This window comes from Fukomys damarensis, unplaced genomic scaffold (assembly GCF_012274545.1).
Source record: "Fukomys damarensis isolate Sample0158 unplaced genomic scaffold, DMR_v1.0_HiC HiC_scaffold_17, whole genome shotgun sequence".
Classification (NCBI taxonomy): Eukaryota; Metazoa; Chordata; class Mammalia; order Rodentia; family Bathyergidae; genus Fukomys; species Fukomys damarensis.
The window spans coordinates 880,698-902,386 of NW_022900929.1; the positions used below are offsets into that span (position 1 = coordinate 880,698).

The following is a 21,689-nucleotide window of genomic DNA, read 5'->3' on the forward strand; positions in this document are numbered from 1 at the left end:
TTTTTTTTTTTTTTTTTTTTTTTTTTTTTGCCAAAAGGCCTGCCCAGATAAACTCACTTTGATGGCTCCTTTGACCAAAGACCCCTGGAGTCACACTCTAGTTTTTTCACATGATCATGTATAGATTGTAATTCTTCCCTACTCTCATATGTTTGGCCTTTTAGAAAAACCTTGGGTTCCTCTGGAAGAGGGTCCCTTGCTCCCTGCAAGGCACCATGAGTGAGTGCACATTGACCCTTACAGCTCAGGATGACTTGGTTCTTAGTAGGTACCAGGCCCCACCACAGGCAGCCCCTGTACTTACACATCCATTATGACCTTCTTGGCCCTCTTATCTGCTGCGCAGAACTCACTGACGAGCTCCATGTTCATTGGAGTGCACTGGACATCTGACTCTAGCTTACACTTGACCATGAGGAGGCATTGGTTCTGGAAAGGAGATGAAGTCATTGTCATGTGCCAGGAGTCTGGATGGCCCTTCCCATGTCCAAAAAGGAAAATGACCTTCTCCTAGAGGCACTTGGCATATGCCTCAGCAGGAAATAGCCCTGGGCCCTCTGTGTGGGTGTGGGTGAGGGTCTTCCCTACATTCCTGATTGGGTTTCAAAATTGTGTCATAAGTGTCCCAGGAATAGCATCCTTTAGGTCTGGGGTTGGGTGGCAGCTCTGGAATGATCCTGAACTCAGAGCTGGTTTGAATGCCTCACTTTAAGCCTCAGCACTATCAGCTATGTAGATAAATTCCTTGCCTCTCTGTGCTTTGGTCTGCTTATCCTAAAACAGTCACAACTCCTCCATGTCTTGTGCTCATGTATTCTTTTGGTGAATTCATAGGAGATAAATAAGGCCTTAGCTGTGCTGGTGGTAAAGGAGTACTTTATGAGCAATCAACAGTACTAATGTGGTCACTGACAGTAGACAGGGGTCTCAGACTGTGGATAAACCACTCAACTGCCTGTACCAAAGGTCTTTGTTTGCCTTTGTTTTTGTTTTGTGGTACTAGGATGGAATCCAGGGCCTCATATATACTAGGTGAGTGTTCCGCCTTATGCTATACAGCACTTTTTAAAATTTGGTTATTTTACATGCTAAAGGAAAGGGTCTCACTAAATTGCTCAGGAGGCCTCCTGCCTTGGCCTCTTGAGTAGCTAAGATTATAGGTGTGTACCACCATGCCTAGCCAGTTTTTCATTTTTAAAATGAATATCAGGCTATGCAATATTCTATATCCCTTCCAGTTCAGAGTTCAGGTCTCAGCTACACTATGACTAACAGTAGTCTTCAAAATTGGCTAAATCATCAGTATCTGCTGGGAAGCTTCTGGAAATTCAGATTTTGGGGGTCATAAATCACCAAGGCAGAGCCCAGGAATCTATCTTTTAAAAGTTCTCCGGCTGGGGGTTTAGCTCAGCGGTTCTGCCACCTGTCCTGCAAACGCAAGGACCCAAGTTCGATCCCTGGTACCAAAAAAAAAAAAAAAAAAAAGTTCTGCTCACTAGTGTGCTCATGAACACTACCGTACTGTATATTAAAAATGGTGACAGTAACACATTTTATATTATGAACTTTTTACTAACATTTACAAAAATATAAGGCTCAGGAGTTGAGTTCTAAGAATTTTCTGAGGTGTTTGTTTACAGTCTGGGAACTGAATCCAAGGCATGTGCACTAAGCTCCTTCTTCCAACCTTTTTTATTTTGAGAGTCCAAGTAGGTCATTAAATTCTCCAGGCTGGGCTCAAACTTATGATCATCCTTCCTCAGCCTCCTGGGATGCTAAGATTAGAGACATGCACCACCACACCTGGCTTTGCCTGTGAGTTTTGAGAGAGCCCTTGTGGTTTGGGCACCATCTTGGCCTCCCCCCTGTTCAACCTTGTCTGAGTGGCATCGACCCAGGAGCTGTGGTCCTACCTGGATATTGACCTCATTGTGTCTCTCAGTGCTGTCCACCACCTCCTGCTCCAGCAGCTTGTGGGAGTGCTCACTGCCCTCTAATCTGGAGAGCACCTCCTCTAGCTCCATCTGCAACAGGCTCAGGTGCTGCTCCTGCAGGCTGTACTGCTCCCACAGCTCTTTGTGCTGCCTAGTATCCTCGTCCATCTGGACCTGTAGGTCCTAGAGAGCAAAAGGACCCCATCTGAACCCATACTTGGGCCTGCGGTACAACCTGGCATTGTCCATGCCTGAAGGTACTATGATCTTAGTGTGGACTCAGCCAGAAGCTGGAACAGGTGGGCACTGGAGGCCACAGGAAGAAATGTGAGTTCAGGCCCAGTCTCAGAGTTCACGGTGTGGTCAATGCCTAGCTGGGCCAGGACCCAGGTGTCCGGAGGGCTTGTCCATTAGGATGTCAACCTGAGGACAAGACTTTCTTGGTGGCGGAGCATCTGGTGTTCCCTGCAAGGCCCTCTCAAGACCTTTAACCATTACACTCTGTTTTGTTTGTTTTTGTTTTTGTTTTTGTTTTGGTACCTGGGATCAAACTCAGGACCTTGTGCTTGTGAGGCAGGTGGTGGCACCACTGAGCTAAATCCTTGGCCCTAACCATTTAAATTTACTGGCTAATCCCCAGCTCTCTTCTTCTGCCCTTTTTCTCTGTAGCATGTATCTGAACATTTTAAAATTCTAGTTTTATTATTTATTGCTTATTGTCTATATATGTATGGATGTTTGTCAATCTTGTATCTTTCACACCTAAAGTAGCACCCAGATAGAGCAGGTACCCAACTAGCAAGTGATGAATGCATGGATCCAGCTACATGTTTGTTTGTTTGTTTGTTTTGTAGCAGGGATCAAGCTCGGGACCTTATTTTTCTGTCTGAAATTTTTTATAAGTAAAAAATAATTTTAAAAGTAAGACAGGCCCAATTTCTTATTGTCCTCCTTTTGCTGGTCTTTTCAGTTGTCCCAGATGTGAACTTTGGTGGTTAGAGCCTCTAACCACCAGGAGAGAGTTCCCAAGTCTCCTGCTCCCCACATTCTCACTCTTTTATCCTTGCTGAAGTCACACATGAAGTCTGCTCCTCCTGTGTCTTCCATTTCTACTGGTGCAGGCTGGCTTTGGGGTGAGTTCTTCCTCCTCCCAGATGGCTACCTTATATGCTGTTGCAGCTGTTTCAGGGTCTTCATGAGTTCACTGTTGTTCTTGTTGGCATGGTCCAGCTGGATTTCCATGTTATTCAGGTCTGTTTCCATCTTCGTGAGCCAAAGTGCCTGTGCCCTGCCCTTGGCTTCTGCCTCCAGGCGGGCCTGCAGGGACTCAGTGGCCCGCTGGTGGTTCTTTCTGTAAGTCCAAGCAGAGACGATTTTGGCATTCTGGTCCTGCTAATCAGTCTAAGTCAAGCTTCCCTAGGTAAGTGGTCTCTAAGCATGAGAATGGATATGACCACCACCTTGTGAAATTAAACAAAATCTTAAAACATTTAAGTGGGAGAATATTACAGTTTGGGGACAGGAGGAAAGGTCATATTTATTAAACATTTGCTACATGTCTTATGTGATCCCTGTTTGTTTAATAGGCAAACAAGGAATCAGTGGTGCTAAAAAATATGTCAGACTTGCCCACAAAGCCACATGCTAAAATTCTTGGTTTTTCTGTTACAAAATGTGAGCTTTGGCCATATGAGTCAGATTTACATCTTCAAAAACAAAGTCATTGCTGGGCATGATTCCCAGAATTCTGGGAACCAAGGCAGGCAATTTAGTGAGACTTTATCTTAAAGTTAAAACAAACAAACAAAATTTAGCCCGGTATGGTGGCGCATGCCTGTAATCCCAGCTCTTGGGAGGCTGAGGCAGGAGGGTCACCATGAGTTCAAGGCCAGCCTGGACTACATAGTGAGTTCAAGGCCAGCCTGAACTACACAGGAAGGCCCTGTCTCAAAAAAAAAAAATTTTAAAAAAAATAAATAAATAAACAAAAATTTTAAAGGGCTGGGAATGTATGTCATTGTGAAAGTTGTGTGCTTAATCCCTAGTACCACAAAACAAAACAAACAAAAACCAGTCATTAATTGGTTGTGTTTTATATGCAATGATATTTTAATCAACTCTGTACATGTTTTCCTAAAACCCTTATATAAGCTATATTAATCTCCTGTTAGAAGACCATGGGAAATAATTGAGGTGTTCAATAAATATTTGTTAAAGTAAGTCAAATAAGTGGTGAGCATGTAAAGATCCTGTCACCTGCCTTTTCAGATTTCCAGCCACACCCTGCAGCACCTCACCCTACCTGACTGCCCACCACATGCTGGATTTGCAGCCCCTTGAGGCATACTCAGTTTCTGGATACAGGAGAGAGTATCATGGCAATCTCAAAAATGAGTAAAATAGAGATTCACTTTGACTTAAAAAAAGGAATATAAGCAAAAACTAAAATATAATGTTGTTAAAAAATTTAAAGAAGGACTAAATAAATTGAAAGGTAAACATGTTACTGGCTCAAAAGTCCTACTGTTACTAGAGGCAATAATTTCCAAATTGATCTATAGTTTAAACATAATTCTTCTCAAATTCTAGTCACCTCTTTGCAGAAATTCCCAGACTGATCCTAAAATTTATGTGGAAATACAAGGGACACAGGAAAATAAACACTTCTTTTATTTCTTTTACAGTGGTGAGGATCCAACCACTGGCCCTGCGTATGCTAGGCAAGTGCTCTACCATTGAGATATATTCTCAGCCCCAACCAAAACAGAGAACAAAGAGAATAAAGTTGTAGGACCATACTTCCCAATTTCAAAGTTTATTACATAGCTACTAGTCAAGACACTATGACCCCAGTATAAACATATACATCAGTGAAATGGAATTAAAAATCTAGAAATAACCCTCATATTTGGGATCAATTAATTTTCAACAAGAATACCAAGACCATTCATTTGAAGAGAGAAGTCTTTTTAAAAAATTGTACTAGGGTGCTGGATGTGGTGACACTGGGGAGGATGAGGCGGGAAGATATAGTTTTTGGTTTTTTGTTTTTTTAAGGAAGATATAATTTAAAGGCTAGCCTGGTCTATATAGTGAGTTCAAGATCATCCTGAGTTACATAGTGAGACACTGTCTTAAAAAAAAGAAAGAAAGAAAAAGAAACGTTCTGAGACAACTAGATATCCACATGCAAAAGAATGAATTTGGAGTTGGGCATGGTGACACACACTAATAATTCTAGTACTCTGGGAGGCTGAGGCAGGAAGATCTCAAATTCAATCCCAACCAGGGAAACTTAGCAAGACCCTGTACCAAAAAGAACAATATAAAAAGGGCTCCGGATGTAGTCCGTACAGTACAAAGGCTGTGGTTCAATCCCCGGTAACAAAGTAGGAAAAAAGACAATGAATTTGGACCCCTACCTCATGCTACATTTAAGAGTTAAGTCAAAATAAGTCAAACTCTGAAATGTAAGCTGAAATTCTGAGAAGAAAATATAGACATAAATCTTAGTGACTAGATTAGTCAACAGATCTTCAGATGTGACCCCTAAAGTATAGTGACCAAAGAAAAAAATAGATAAATTAGACTTCTTCAAAATTTAAAAATTTTGGGCCAGGAATGTAGCTCAGTGGTGCAGTATCTGCCTGGCAAGCATGAATTCCTTAGTTCAATTCCCAGTACCCCCCCAAAAAAGAAAGAAAGAAAAGAAACAAAATTAAAAACTTTTGTGCTTCAAAAAACACCTTCAAGAAAGTGAAAAAACAACCAACAGAACAGGATAAAATATTTGCAAAGTCATGTATCTGATTAGGGTTTATTGTCCAGAAAATATAAAGTACTCTTATGACCCAACAATAAAATGATAATCCAATTTTTTTAAGTAGGCAAAGAATAGACATATCTCCAGAGATGATATATAGATACCCAGTAAGCACGTAAAAGATGCGCAGTATCATTACCATGATGGCTAAAATACTATCATTTGAAGCTTTGTGTACCATTGTCACATCAGTGTAAGCTAATATCATTATTCTCATTTCATGCATGAAGAAACTGAAGTTTAGAGTGGTTCACCTTACTGCCCAAGCTCACATAACTAACATAGTAGAGACACAGGTTTGGGGGTTTCATTCCATCATACTGCCTATAAGTCAGCCTCCCATTCTATTGATTCCATACCTTGTAGCTTCAAATTCCTCTTCTTTCTCATGGATTCTTTGGTCAGTGTCAGCTCTAGCCTGAGCCAGTTGCAACTGAATTCAAATCACCTTGCTCTCTTCAACCTCCAGCAATATAAACATGGGTCTTTCTGACCAAGAAGATGTGCAGTCTTTGGTCAAGGGACCAGCCCCCAAGGTGACAGATACAGGGTTACCTCCAGGGAAGACTCAGCTTCTTCCAGGGCCACTTGGAGTTCTTCTTTCTCAATCTGTAACTTTTTCTTCATCTTATGCAGGTTCTGCATCCTCCCTCTTCCAGCTGATCAGTGAGCACCTTTATCTCCTCTGAGGAAGGGATATTCACATTAACAAGGTACTTGAGGACTATTGATCTCCAGGACCACGGCACATGGCAACTCATTCTTCTGTTGAACAAATAGTCTTAGCTTCACTGGGTCAAAAAGGGGACCGATTTATTTCACATCACAGACTCACGGAATATAAGGATTTTTACACTGAAGAACACTGAATCCAAGCTCCTATTTTTTTATAAACAAGACCCGAGTCTCAGAGAATAGCAAGAAAGCAGAGGGCGGCTTTGGGGCCCCAGCTCTGGACTCCCCAGGTTTGTTAGTCCTACCCACTTTCTCAAAGTCCTACCTGGTACTGAAAAACAGCTGTACAAGAAAACTTGGGGAGGACTGGAGCCTTTCTGATTTCCTTCCTCAGTTGGAGACCCTTCCATTGCGCACATTCTCTAAATTGGTTGCACATGGCTCTTCATTGCTGGCCAAATTAGGATCATTTCCAGATCAAGACCAGGGAGATGTGTGTCAGTAGAAATCTTACTTAATTCAACTGGAGATCAATAAACCATTCTGAATCAGGGATTCAAACAGAAATATTCAGTTACCCAAAATGTGTGGGCTGTGGTTTGTGTAAGAGAAAAGGAAGAGCGAAACTGTTATGTAACTTGCTGAGAAAGAATTTAACCTTCTTATGGCCCTGTTTACATACAGTTAGTCCTCTTTCAGGTTCCACATCTGCAGAGAGAACCAGCCACAGATCAAAACTTCCCTCTTGTCATGATTCCCTAAGCAATACAGAATAACTCTTTGCATACTATTCACTTGGTATCAGGTGTTATAAGTAATCTAGAGATGATTTAAAGTATATGTAGAGGATGTGCAAGCACTGCACTATTTTATATAAGGGGCTTCAGCATCTGCAGATTTGGGTGTCTTCTGGAGGTCCAGGAATCAACCCCCTTCAGACACCGAAGGACAACTATAGGGGCCTGTTGAGGGTTTCAGGAGAGCTTATAAGCTGATACTCAGGCAGGAGACCATGTCCAGTGCACTCCTGCAGGCAAACCCTGTGTTCCACCCTCTTGGGTTATAAATTTCTTCTTGAGAAGCCCAGGCATGTGACTATCTCTCCCCAACCCTGCTGTGGGCTCTCCGCATGCCTCATGGATAGGCAGCCTTTCAGCACTTGACCCTCTGACCTTCTCCAAGTCAGTGGTGACGTCCTCAACTTTTGCCTGGAGCCTCTGTTTACCTTTCTCCAGGTAGACATGACAGGCCTGGGCAGTTTCAGCTGCCTCTTCTGCTTCCTGGAGCCTGGCAGCCAGCTTCCTCCTAGGGATGAGGGCCAGATGGGCCATCGAGGAGACATAGGAACCCACAGACATGACCTTACACTGTCCAGGGTGGGGGTGCGTGGCCCTGAGCTCTGGTGTCAATTTTGGAAAAGATGCAGGTCCAGTGGAATGCTTAGGGAAGCAACCGCTGTCCATTCACACATTTATTAATTCAACAAATACTTATTGTTCCTACTCATTGCCAAGAATTGTTCCAGGCTTTAGAGGTACAGCAGTGAATAAAACAGAATTACAGACATGCACTCTCCCTCCATGAACAGGGGAGGGCACACATAGGACATGACGACTAGAGCAAACAATAAAGTAGGGAAAGAGTGGGAGGGGTGACTGCATTTTTAAAAAATGGTACTGCGGATGAACCCAGGGCCTTTGCACTGAGCTACCTCCCAGCCCTTTGTAAATTTTAAAACAGGATATCACTAAGTTGCCAAGTTACCCATGCTGGCTCAAACTTGTGATTCTCCTGCCTCAGCCTTCCATAGTGCTGGGATTACAAGTGTGTGCCACCACACCAGGCTAAGGATGCCTGCAATTTTAAATGAGAGCTGAGAAGAGATGTTCTGGGAGGGTACAAGTAGTACAGGCCTGAAGGAGGGAGCAAGGGTCTGTGCTTCGGCAAAGCCTCTCAATGCTTCTTAAGCACTTTAGAGTCAAAGAAGCCCTGCTTGAAACTAGAGCCCTAGCTCCTAATATCCCTGCAGGCAAGCTGAAAATATCAAGGTAGCTAGTCCTAACTTACACATGGGACTCTGAGTGTCAGCTGCATATAGTGAGTATCCCACTGAGGGCAGAGTGCCTCTGTCCAGAGGAGCTTGTGAACTTCTGTCCTGGCCTTAGTAGTAAACTAGGGGGTGCTGAGCCACCACACCCATAGGCTTGGCCCACTTGGCTCTCCCAGTATAAGGATGATACTCACTTGGTCTCCTCCAGCTCCTTGGTCCTTTGGATGGCATCAATCTCGTGCTTGGTTCTCCAGGTGGTCACCTCAGTGCTGATTTTGGTCACGCCGCACGAAAGCTGACTTGCCTCCCTGCTTCCTCTCCAGCTGCTCCTTCAGCAGGTCCAGATCATGCTTGGTGTTGGCGAGACTCACTACAGCTGTACTGCAAGATTGTGAAGAGGAGCTTGTCAGGGGCCACAGCGCCTGTCTACGGCTGCAGGGCCATCATTCAGCTGTACATAACATTGTCTCCACAGTGACCATAGGTAGAGGGAAGGGAGAAAGATGAATGATTCTATACCCCAACCCATGAGGAATTTATACTATTTTCTTTTCCTTTCTTTTATTTAGCTTTTTCTTGTGGTTTGGGGGCTTGAATTAAGGGTCTTCTCACTGAGCTACATCTCCAGGTGCCCTCTGCTTCTGTGGCAGAGTCTTGCTATATAGTTTAGGCTGGACTGAACTCACCAGGTAGTCCATATTGGCCTTGAACTTGTGGCACTCCTCTTGCCTCAACCTTTTGAATGCTGGGATTACAGACATGCACTTTTACGCCTGGCCCCAGCTCTTTTTAAATCTTTTATTTTGAGGCAGGGTCTGTCAAAGTTGCCCAGGCTAGGCTCGAATTTATACCCCTCCTGCCTCAGCCTTGTAGAGTGCTGGGATCATAGGCATGCATCACCATGCCCAATCTATCAAGGATTCATTTTCCTTTTCTTCCAATTACTGTCCCCAGTGATATGAAATTTTATTTAATCATACCTATCACATACTATAGCTTTGTAGGGCTGGGGATTTAGCTCAGTGGTTCCATCCCTTGCCCTGTAAGCACAAGGTCCAGAGTTCAATCCCCAGTACCAAACAAAACAAAGAGTTAAAGACATACTACTTTCACTTGCTACCATATCAAATATCTTTGTATTCTTTCTGTATCTTCATAACTTGTAAATTTAAGGATGTGGCTATGTCACCATCTCCATCCCAAACCAACCTTTGACTCTTCATTCAGCTGCCTTTTGTAATCATCCACTTGTGATGTCATAGATGTCTTTACTTGCAGGATTTGATTGAGCCAGTTTTGGGGCTCTTCATAGTCATAGCTCAGTTCACTATTTTCAGCTGGGCAAGAAGAGAATGGAAGAAATATTAGGTGAAAAACTGGTTTCCTAACCAAATCTGAAGTCCCCCATGGCCTTGCTACTAAAATACCCAATAAATATGGTGGGTCAGCTGCCTGGTATGGTGGGACACGGCTGTAGTACCAGCACTGTGGAAGCCTGAGGCAGGAGGATCACAGGTTTGAGCCTAGCCTGGGCCACTTAACAATTTAGTGAGACCCTGCCTCAAAAGTTAAAAGGAGGTGGGGTGGAAATATATCTTAGTGCAAAGGCCCTGGATTAGCATTGGGAAAATATAGTTGCCAGTTGGGCTGGATTGGCCAGCACAGTGAGCCACAATACTGGCCACCCAAAGTTGGTGAGTACAGGAGCTAGTAAGTACCCAAGGGCTGCCACCATCCAGGGGACTTGTGTGAAATTTGGGGCCTCAGATAACAAGGCCTCCAGCTCTTATCTGATAGATCCAGCAAAAGAGTTTGGAAAAAAACTGAGGCAGAGAAAGTTTAATTCACACCAATGCACTTGTTACCATCCTAGGACCTACTCTTGTCATTTGATTGCTAGAGTCAGAGGCAGAAAGAGGTCTATAAACCAGAGAGAGAGTGAGGGTGTGGTGTTATGGCTTGTGTCTAGATATCCCCCAAAGCCTCATGCTTTTTCTAGGTGGCTGACTCTAGAATAAATGATTGATTCATGGTGCAACACTAGGCCCGAGGGCAGTGGGATGAAGGCTGTAAGTGCTACCCACTCTTATTCAGTAATCTGAATAAGATAAGAGGTGCAGGAAGACACTTTTAAGGTTTGTTTGTTTTGGGGGATTTTTTTTTGTTTTTTTGTCGGCGGGGGGTACTGTGGATCGAACTTGGGCCCTTGCCCTTGTGAGGCAGGCTGCAGAACCACTGAGCTAAATCCCCAGCCCTGTTGTTTTTGCTACTATGTGGGCACCATGAACTGTTTCTCCTCTGTGATGCCTCTCTGTCATGTGCCACATGGCCTTGGAGCCAGCCAATATGGGCTGAAACCTCTATGAACTGTAAGCTAAATAAAACCTTTCCCCTTTAACTTTAGTTATCAGATATTTCATCTTAGCAATACAAGAGAAAAGTAATTAACACAAAGGATTTCCAGTTCTGCTCTCTAAGTGACTCAATTTTGCTAAGCCTCATCTTTCTCCCTCTGTCTTTTTCTTTCCTTCTCTCTCTCTCTCCTTCCTTCCCTCCCTCCTTCTCTCTCTCTCTCTCTCTCTCTCTCTCTCTCTCTCTCTCTTTCTGACAAGGTCTAGCTATGTAGCTCAGGAAGGCCTCAAACCCATGGTGATCCTCCTGCTTCAGCCTCCCAAGTGCTAGGATTACAGGCATGCACCACTATGCCTAGTTCAGGCCTCACTTTTCTTATCTATTACATGGGGATGATGGTAAGAAATATTCAGAATGTGGGAAATAAGGCCAAAGGATGCCTGAAAGTTCTATTGATATCATACCAGAGCTCAGTCTAATAAGCTTACTAAGCAAATGCACCTCCATTTGACTTACTGTTTACTCCTGATTAGAGCTGAGCCTCTGCAAAGTTAGATGTTAGCTTTTTTGGGGGTGGGGGCCAGGGATCAAACTCAGGACCTTGTGCTTTCGAGACAGGTGTGGTGCTGGCGCGGTGCTGCTGAGCTAAATCCCTGGCGCGAGCTTGTATTTTGATAAATCCCAAATTATTTTTGTCATAAGATGCAAAACATTTCTTCTGATGCAGGAAGGAGGCTAAACTAAACCAAACCCAGAAGCTACAGCATTATTGTCCTGTAGGACATTAACCAGTTTTGCATCTCATTTAGAAAAGTTATTTTAGCATCCCTTCCCAGCTTACTATGTAAATCTCTGCCCTTCAAATGTTCTTCAAAGGCAGATTTTTCTGATTCCCTCATTAATTAATTAGATAAATCCTTAGCATACATTCACTTTATAGTAGCATATGGGTCCTGTTTGAAAATGTTTGAAAATTGTTTTTTGTCAGTATTAATGTTCTTCCTGCTGATATCACAGGGCAAATGAGAGAGAGGATAGAAAACTGCTTTCAATAGTATCCCCCATTTTGCACTGTAAAGACATTTACGTGGAATACTCAGCAGGGGAATAAGATCTCCTTCTCTCATCGTGGGGATTGGATATGAATTTCCAAGGCCCCAAGAGCTCTGAGGAAAGGATCAGGCATTCTCTCTCCATTCCCTTGGGGAACCCTGATTCCTTTCCACACACTACTCCTTAGAAGCTGCAGAAGGAGAAAGCTCACCTTGGAGATGGGTCCTGATGGTGTTGATTTCCACCTGGTTTTGCTCCAACTTTGCCACTTTGGCGTTGGCTTCTGCTAAGCTATTTTCAGCTTCCTTACATGGGCCTCTGCATTCATCTACTTGGAAAGAATGAGCTCAGTTGTGGGAGCCCTCTATGCATTCCCCTAGACTCTTGTCCTGACTCATGTTTGTGCCTCTGTATTTTCCAGGCTACCTGTCTAATCCCTTCCTCAGAAACTCCAGAGGTTTTATGAATGCCCGAAGTTTGGTTGGGAGTGTGGTTGGCTGGGACAGGGTTTCCTTGGGCATCAATTTTGCATTAGTTTTGGATGCCCCTTTCCCTAGTGTTCCAAGAGAGTTTCTCACATGGGCACTCATACATGCTTTGTTGAATGGCTTGCTTGATTTTATTTCTTATCACAGATCTCTTTCCTTTGAATTGGTGTGTGGAGGCATTTGTCTTACCACTACTAGTAGACTCTTAACTCCTTGAGGTCATAGTTAGAGCAGCACGTTTATTGAGGATTTCTTCTTCCTATCATAGTCTTCATAATAGCTTTATGAGATGGGAATTATTATCATCTGAATTTTGCAGATGAGGAAAACAAAGCACACTTAGGTTATATAACCTGGCCAAGGTCATACACCCAGCCTTTGGGCTCTGGGATGGATTCACCTCAGTGCCCTTTACAACCTTTGGCATGTGCCTCAGACTTGTTGGGGGCTTAGGGAATGTCCGTGAAGGACCCGGATGCTATAGCTCCCTTATCTTGGACTTCTTCGCAGTCTCCATGCTGGCATTGAGGTCATTGATCTCAGCCTTAACGACCTGCTTGTCCTTCTCCAGCTTGGACTTGACTCTCTGCAGGTTCTCCACATGCTCTGTCAGCTCAGCCATGGAATCCGCATGCTTCTTGCCCAGTGGAGGCTATTACCTCACTTTGCAGGGCCACCTCCTCCATTTTGCACCACAGCTTCAACACCTTAGCCTCCTGCTTGTGGTTCTGCTCCATCTGGGGCAGAGGCGGAGCAGAGCATAGTACAACTGCCCAGGGCTGGGGGTGTGGGCACTACCCACCTGTGCCACAGTTCCCTGATATTTCTGCACCCCACCAAGGGCTGTCCTGATAGACATTTCAGTAGGCTCTTTCTGGGAGTTGTTTAGATAGGGTAGTGTGTTGAATTGTTCCCCCCAGAGGTATATTCAAATTCTAATCTCATGTACCTGCAAATGTAAACTTATGTGGAAATAGGGTCTTTGCAGATTTATGTAGTTAGTTAAGATGTCCATTTATGTATTTATTATTTATTTATTTTTTAACCAGGGATCGAACTCGGGACCTTGCACTTGCCAGACGGGCAGCAGAACCACTGAGCTAAATCCCCAGCTAAGATGTGCCAGAGAGATACACAGGAAGAAGGCCATGTGAGAACACCAAGGAGTGCCAAGGATTGCTGGCAACCATGAGAAAGTCAGACTTCTGATCTCCTGTGAAAGAATCTATTTATTTGATTTAAAACTCTCAGTTGTGATACTTTACAGCAGCCCTAGGAGGCTAAACCTAGGATAAAAACTGGATTTGTATTCTTTCTCTTATTTGACTTTATGTAATTTTAGGGGCTTCCTCTCCACCAGTACAGACCACTGCCTGGGCAGCGTTGACCTGGGCGTGCACCAGAAATTCAGAGCATTGCCATAACTAGGAACCTGAATGTGAAGGAGATCTCGATGGTCCACAGGCCCCAGAGTCTCCACCGGTGTTCCAGCCCCTCTTGGATGCTGGCATTGCCCTCACTACCTCCAGGATCATGTCCATCTCTCTCCTGGCCCCTCAGCAACTCCATCCCCTCCCAGCAGCCCCTCCTCCCCAGGACGCGCCTTCACGTTACCTGGAAGAAGACACAGGCCTGTGTCAGAAGGTGTGGCTCAGATTCTAGCCCCCATTTGTCTCTCAGGAGGGCCAGAGCTGGGGGAAGGGGCGGTGCTGGGCTCACCTCACTGTATTAACTGTGTTTTCTATTTTCTATATTCTGATTCTTTGAGTTGTGGAGCCCTCCTGATCCTCGTACAATGGCCCTTCCCAGGCTATCGCCAGGGGTGGTGAAGGACTCATACCTGAGAGTCCCATTCAAATGCAAACTACCCAATCCAGAGCTATACCCTGGCTATTGCCTCCCATTCTAGCCCCTGTCCACATGTTCTAATCATTTCTGGGTCAGTTATCAGACAACTAGGGACAGCCTTCATAACCCTCACTAGAATTGTTCAAACTAGCCAATCATAAGCCTGTTTATTCTGTCTTGCCTATTCTTCCCATGGAAACAACAATAAAGCCCCTTGTCCACATTTTCCCCTTTCCGCTTCTACCCCCTGATCAACCCTGAGGCCCCCTCTGTGGCCCTGTAGGGCTTTCTGTCCCCCTTGCTCTTGGAAACTGTAAGTAACAAACTCCCTTTGTGATGGCTGTTATCTCCTGATAGGTTGGCCTTACTATAATTATATGTTTTCTATGAATGCACTGTATATATTTAAAACACTGGCCCTCTGCATCCAGTCTGTATCTGCTTCCATGAATGCCACTAAACTATGGAGACCCAATCAAAAGTGGATGGAATTATCTACATTCGTGCTTACCCTTTATTTTTATTTGTGGGGGGAGTACCAGGGATCGAACTCACAACCTTGTGCTTGTGAAGCAGACACGGTTCCACTGAGCTAAATCTCTGGCTCCTACCCTTTATTATTAACTGGTTCCTCCTTATTTTAGTGCCAATAATTTTTTTTGTTTGTTTTTTGAGACAGGGTCTCACTATGTTGTCGAGACTGACCTGGAACTCACTGTGTAGCCCAGGCTGTCTCGAACTCACAGTGATCCTCCTGCCTCAGCCTCCCAAGTGCTGGGATTACAGGCGTGCGCCACCACGCCTGGCTAGTGCCAAGAATTTAGCAAGAACTAATTGGTCTTTATCCCATGGCTCACCAACCCAGTACCTTTCTCCCTGTAGGAGAAAGGCAGGCCAGGCTGGAGGTTTCTGGGTCCCCAGGAATGGGTTACCTGTGCAGATGTGGCTCCACCAGCCTCCTCCAGCCTCTCACTGAGGTCTTCAAGGTCCCTGGACAGGTCACTGCGTTGTTTCTCCACCTGACATGAGTTAATGATACTGACACAGCCACCTTAGAGCTCCTCTTTGTGTAGTAAAGAGCACGATGGTCACAATGGTGTCTGAGAGTCAGGGCCTACCCTTGGGGGCCTACTGAACCTGGGCTCAGTGATTGTGGTATTCATGCTCTGCACACCAGGTGGTCATTAGTGCCTGTTCTACTCCCAGCCCAGTTTGGCTGAACTTGAAATTCTGGAACCTTGTGATTCATTTCCCACCAGCTTTCTAGCATCAGTCCTCTGTGGGATCCCCACCCTTGATCTTCCCTCTTTTTTGCTAGTCAAGCACAGGATTTCTTCCATTACATACTTTTGCATCTGTAAAAGTAGGTGTTATTTTATTCCCTTTGCTTATAAATTCTTCACTGCAACAGCCTGTTGAGTTTAACCTTTGAGATAAAATGTTTCTTCCTCCAAATGCCCCAGCCAGAGCCAGCTGCTTCTCTAGATTCACAGTATGGATAGCATTTTGAGTTTCATACGATAATTTACATGGATATGTGGCACAAGGACTAGTACACAGTGGTACTCAAGAAACAACTGGACACTTGCCTTTTTGGTTGGTTTCCTGACTAGGAATTTCTACTTATGGTTGGAGGCATGGCTTTCATTGAGTTTTTTGCTTAAGAAGAGGTAAAAAACACTTCCTTTACCTTGGCTCTCATTGCCCAGCTCTTCCTCCAGCTCTTCATTTAGGGTTTAGCAGACACGCAAGGAGAGAGTTAAAGGCAGGGGGATTTATTTCTCTTTTAAAAACTTAGAAAGTTACCCACCCAGCTTTGCAGAATGAGAAATAGGGAAAGGAGCACATAATGGCCACTGTCAAAGGCAGAGAAAGGCATGGCACAACCCTGAGGCATGTGTGAATACTTCTGGACAGGCTGGTAAGGGACATAAATGTGAGTGAGACTGGAGGCAGCAGGGGTTAGATCATGGAGAGCCTCATAACCATAGTGAGATTTGACCTGGAGTAACGTGAACGGGAGTTGCGCTCCAAAGGCTCCATGACAGTCTGGCTCTTCAGAAAGCCCCGATTAACTGATGTGCATGAAGGATGCAGAGAGCTGCATTCCCAAAGAACAACCCAGAGGGCTTCTCTATCCTGCACATACCTGGTGTTCCTTTAGCCTTCTCTGCAGTGTAGAATTCAGACTACTCATCCTTGTAGTTGGAGTTGATAGAATTAATTTCTATATCCCTCCTGCCAGGGAAGATTTGATCTTCTGAGGGAAGCCTCTGAGGATGCACCAGTAGGTTGGTGAGAGAATAGAGCCTGGGCTGCCAGAGGCATCCTTGAACCTGCTGAAACCCACTCATCTCCCAACCCTTGGCCTCACAGGTGACAACCTAGAATGCATCACCCGTGGAGAAGTCAGGCCCCGGAATCTTCTCTGCAGGCTTTTCATCACCCCCTCATTCACTTACACATATTTACCAAACATCTGCTATGTGCCAGACATCTTTTCAGGGTCCAGGGACACATCAGTGAACAAAAGGGACAGAAATTTTTATTCTGCTGCAACTTGTACTGTAGGGTGCTCCAGAACCACAGTGATGCTTTGCCTCCTTTTTTTTCTCCCCAGTGCTGGGGATCAAACCCTTGTGTTTGCTAGTCAAGCATTCTACCACTGAACTGCACTCTAATCCTAGCACTGCTTTGTCTATTTTAGGAAACACTTTCTTCCAAAAACTTTCTGTAGTGGGCTCCAACTTCTAATGGGTAGGTTTCATGTCCAAGGAGCCACACATGAGTACTAAGATGCCAGGGACTAATTAGGTAAGGAGGGTGGGGAGGGCCACATGCATCTTCACAGAAGAAATGTGTCAAGATGTGGATTTTAGTTGTGCACATTCCTCCTGAAAGTCTGGGGTGCTTTAAAACTGCTTCACATATACTTCCAGTGAGTAGTATCCAGGTGCTGGTCCCTACAAACTTACCTAATTCTTCCTTAGCATCGTCCTCTTGACCACTTCCCTAGCTCAGGTTCTTGCCTCAAAATCATCTTTCTGCTTTTAGTTTTCCTCTATTCCACCTGTCTCGGGGTAGTACTGATAAAATACCCCTCCAATTCCTTGTTATCATTGAGAGTATAGTCCACAGGTCTCTGTGGAGTCTTCCTGCCCTGTCTAGCTCTCAGTGTTTCCGGGGTAATGGTGCTTGTCTCCTCTCCTTAGCCTACCAGCTGTGCAAGCTAGGAATTCCCGATAGGAGGGCAGTACCTATTCTTCCATATATTCTCCACACTGGGCACAGGACTGCATATAGAGAAAGTGCTCACAAATGAATGACCATGAAGCTCTCAAACAATGCCAGCACCAATGGGAAGCTATAGCTCCAGTTAATGCTGTGATGGATGAAATGGACAACTACACAGGCATACTTTTTCACTACCTCCTCGAGATTTAGCTTGGAGTGTTCCATGTCACTGAGGTTGTCAATGGTCAGCTTCAAGGGTGCTCAGCTTTCCAACGAGCCATTTCTACTTCTGCCTGAGATTTTCTTTTCCTGCTCCCAGTTATCCTCCATCTGTGAAGACAAGAAAAGCAGGAAAAAGTAGAAGAGGAGGACCTGAGGCTAGAATGCAAGGAGGAACCATACTGAATCTGGTCCCTTAGCTGTGACATCAGAAAAGCCCTCATGCCCAAAGGGCGTGTCAGGCCCATTTCCAGAATTTATCTGCGGACCCTGAATTTCAGTGTGGACCTAGCCCTGAGTTGTAGAAATGACCAGCAAGTGGGGGTGCTACCTTGTGGATCTGGGTGCTCAGCTTGCTATTGGTTCACCTTGTCCTCTTCAGCTTGCAGGTCATCCAGAGTTTTCTGGAAAAATAATAAATGTGTGTCCCATGTGGCACAGCAGGAGCAGCCAAGCAGACCTTCTTCTCTGTTATCAAGTCTGAGGTATGTGGCACCCAGGGCTTGGGAACTTGCCTTGACTATCGTGAACAACTACAGGGGGCTAGGTGCAGTGAGGCCAGGGCAGACACACTTAAGCACTCATCAGCCTCAAGCGGGCACTTGCAGACTCCATTGGAAATGCTGGTTCTCCAGGGGGCATATTGGAAATCTGTGGGGTGCTTCTGATTGTAACAGTTGGAGGCTCCACCAACATTTACTCCTGTGTGATTCTAGAGATGCTGGACTGCTCTCCATGCCCTGGAGCCATGAAGAGTAATTCTGCAATTTGCATGCCTGATGCTACCTTCTGGCATTTATGTAAGTACCATAACTATTTGTATTCTTCTGAACCTAAAACCCAACACCACTTTCCATGTGACTCAGTATTCTTTTGGATTTAGCACATATTTTTATTTTATTTTATTTTTATTAAGTTTATTGGTACATTGTAGGTATATAGTACAGCTGCATGCATTATTAGGATCTTGTACCTTTACATGACAGGTCTTGGTTCTCATTTTTTCCCCTTGTCCTTGCCCTCCCTTCAACCCCTCCTCCCCTCCCCATTTACAAACATTCTATTTCCATTTTTTCATTTTCTCATATTTTTTTCTTTTCCCTTATTATCTTCCCCCTACCCTTCCCCCTTTCCCTACACCTTTGGCCCTTTTCTTCCTATTTCATATTGTCAATTATCTCATTAGGATCTTATGTACTATTGTAGTTTTTCATACCAGAGAACTATTCAGTATTTATTTCACTTAGGAGTATATCCTCAATATGTATCCATTTTCCTATGAATGAATCTAATTTCGCATTCTTTATGGCTGAGTAGTATTCCATTTCATAGAAAATCCACATCTTCTTTGACTAGTTTCCAACCATGGGCAAATGGGCTGTTTCCAAGTTTTAGCTATTACAAACTGTGCCGCTATAAACATAGGTGCGCATATATCACTATGATATGATTCTTTTAATTCTTTTGGAAAGATACCCAGCAGAGGGATGGCTGGATCAAATGGAACCTCTAGTCCCAGCTCTTTTTTTTTTTTTATTGAGTTTATTGGTACAATCTAGGTATACAATACAGTTACATTCATCATTGGGATCCTGTACCTTTACATAATAGGTCTTGATTCTCATTTTTTCCCTTGTCCCTGCCCTCCCTTCCCCCCTCCCCATTTACAAACACTTTGTTTCTATTTTTTCAGTTTCTCATATTTTTTTCCTCTCCCTTATCACCCCACCCTTCCCACTTGCCCTACACCTTTAGCCCTTTACTTCCTATTTCACATTATTAATTATCTCATTAGGATCCTGTGTACTATTATAGTTTTTCACACCAAAGCCCTGCTCTTTGAGGTATCTTCATATTGATTTCCATAGTGGTTGCACCAGTCTGCATTCCCACCAACAATGGAGAAGGGTTCCTTTTTCCCCACAACCCTGACAACATTTGTTATTGTTTGATTTCTTGATAGCAGCCATTCTTTGTGGGGTGAGGTGGAATTTCAGTGTTGTTTTCATCTGCATCTGTCGAATGACCAGTGATGTGGAACATTTTTTCATATATTTACTTGATGCTTTTACTTCTTTGTCTGAGAAATGTCTGTTCATTTCAAATGCCCATTTTTTAATCGGGTCTGTATTGGGGGGGCTGATTATTTTGAATTCTTTATATATCCTAGATAGTAGTCCTTTGTCTGAGGGGCAGCTGGCAAAAATTTTTTCCCACATTGTAGGTTGTCTCTTAGTTCTGTTGATGGTTTCTTTTGCAGTGCAGAAGCTTTTTAATAAGATGAGATTACACTTGTTGATTCTTTCTGCTAGTTCCCGTGATACTGAGGATTTGTTCACAGTCTTTTCCTATGCCAATGTCTTCAAGAGTTCTGCCTAACTTATCTTCCAGCAAGTTTAGTGTTTCTTTTTTAATATTTAGATCTTTAATCCACTTCAATTTTAGTTTAGTGCATGGTGAAAGACAAGGGTTTAGTTTTAATGTTTGGCAGGTTGAAATCCAGTTTTTCCAACACCATTTATTAAAGAGACTATCTTGCCTCTAGTGAGGATGGTCGGCTCCTTTGTCAAAGATGAGGTAGCTGAGTACATCTGCAGTTGTTTTTGTATCTTCCAGTCTGTTCCACTGATCCTCAGATCTGTTTCTTTGCCAGTACCATGGTGTTTTTATCACAGTGGCTTTGTAGAATAGTTTCAAATTGGGGATTGTTATACCCGCTGCCGTGTCTCTGTTGTCTAGGATGGCTTTTGCTATTCTAGGTCTCTTCTGGTGCCAAATGAATTTTTGGATTCTTTTTTCTAATTCTGTGAAGTACAGTGTTGGAATTTCAGTTGGCATTGCATTGAATCTGTATAGCAGTTTTGGTAGTATGGCCATTTTCACTATCTTGATTCTTCCTACCCAGGAGCAGGGAATATCTTTCCATTTTCTTATATCCTCTTCGATCTCTTTTTTCAGAGTGCTGTAGTTTTCAGTGTAGAGATATTTTGCTTCTTTCGTTAGATACTTCATTTTCTGGGGATGCTATTGTGAAAAGAATTGTTTCCCTAATTTCTATCTCAGTAAGTCTGTTATTTGTGTACAAGAAGGCTATTGACACCTTCAGCAGAGTGGCTGGATACAAGGTCAACACTGAAAAATAGCACACATTTTTAAAGAATGATGTACCATGAAAACTGAGAGATTTGTTTTTGTTTCGGTTTTCCCCAATAATCATTCACAATTTTGTAAAGTTATGTCACTGACAGTGGCCACACCTTGCCATCTAAGTCACATTTTACCTCCTGGTATCTGTTTGTTGTCACTAGAGATAGCATCTCCTACTCCATCTGTCTGAGCTTTTGTACATGGACAGATGCACTACTTATTATAAATTACTTTCCCTTCACTTCTTTATATCAAATGGTACAATATTGATTTTTAAGTTATATATTATTTACAATTTTGATTTTAGAATACTAAGGAGGAATTCTAAAATGTAGTTTACTCTATTTGCCGACTCACTACTCACCAATATATTTATAATCCCAGATCAATGACTGTGGCACTTTTGGGGTCATTCATGAGCATACACATGGTGGGGAAAATTGGAATTGCCAGATGAGCACATTCCGTGCTGAGATTCAACCAGGTGACTCTCTGTCTTCTTGATGGAGCTCTCATCATGTAAGGGAATGTTATTTTTATGGTTTATTCACTTCCCTGGGTTTTTTCTTTTTTACATTTTTGTGCTCTTTGTTGGTAATCTAGTTTTCCTAAATGTGAGCAGGCTGTGGTGTACCTTACAGGAAAAAAAATGTGTATTAGGGACACTTTGTTCAGGGATGAGTTATAGTACTATTGGCTGTGAGTTCAATGTTAATGCGTCAATGGTATGTGATAACTATGGTGTTTTTAAACAGAAACATGTGAGACAAATAACATATTGACTGTAATTGCGTACATTTTGTATTGACTGGTTGGCAGAAATGTTATGACCAGAGGTTCACAGGAGCCTAATCCTATATTTTTCC

The 21,689-nt window shown here is 43.6% G+C and overlaps 1 pseudogene; it reads right to left on the reverse strand.

The window, feature by feature from the left end:
* Positions 1-21,689, reverse strand: part of LOC104875352 — a 50,791-nt pseudogene that overhangs the window by 892 nt on the left and 28,210 nt on the right.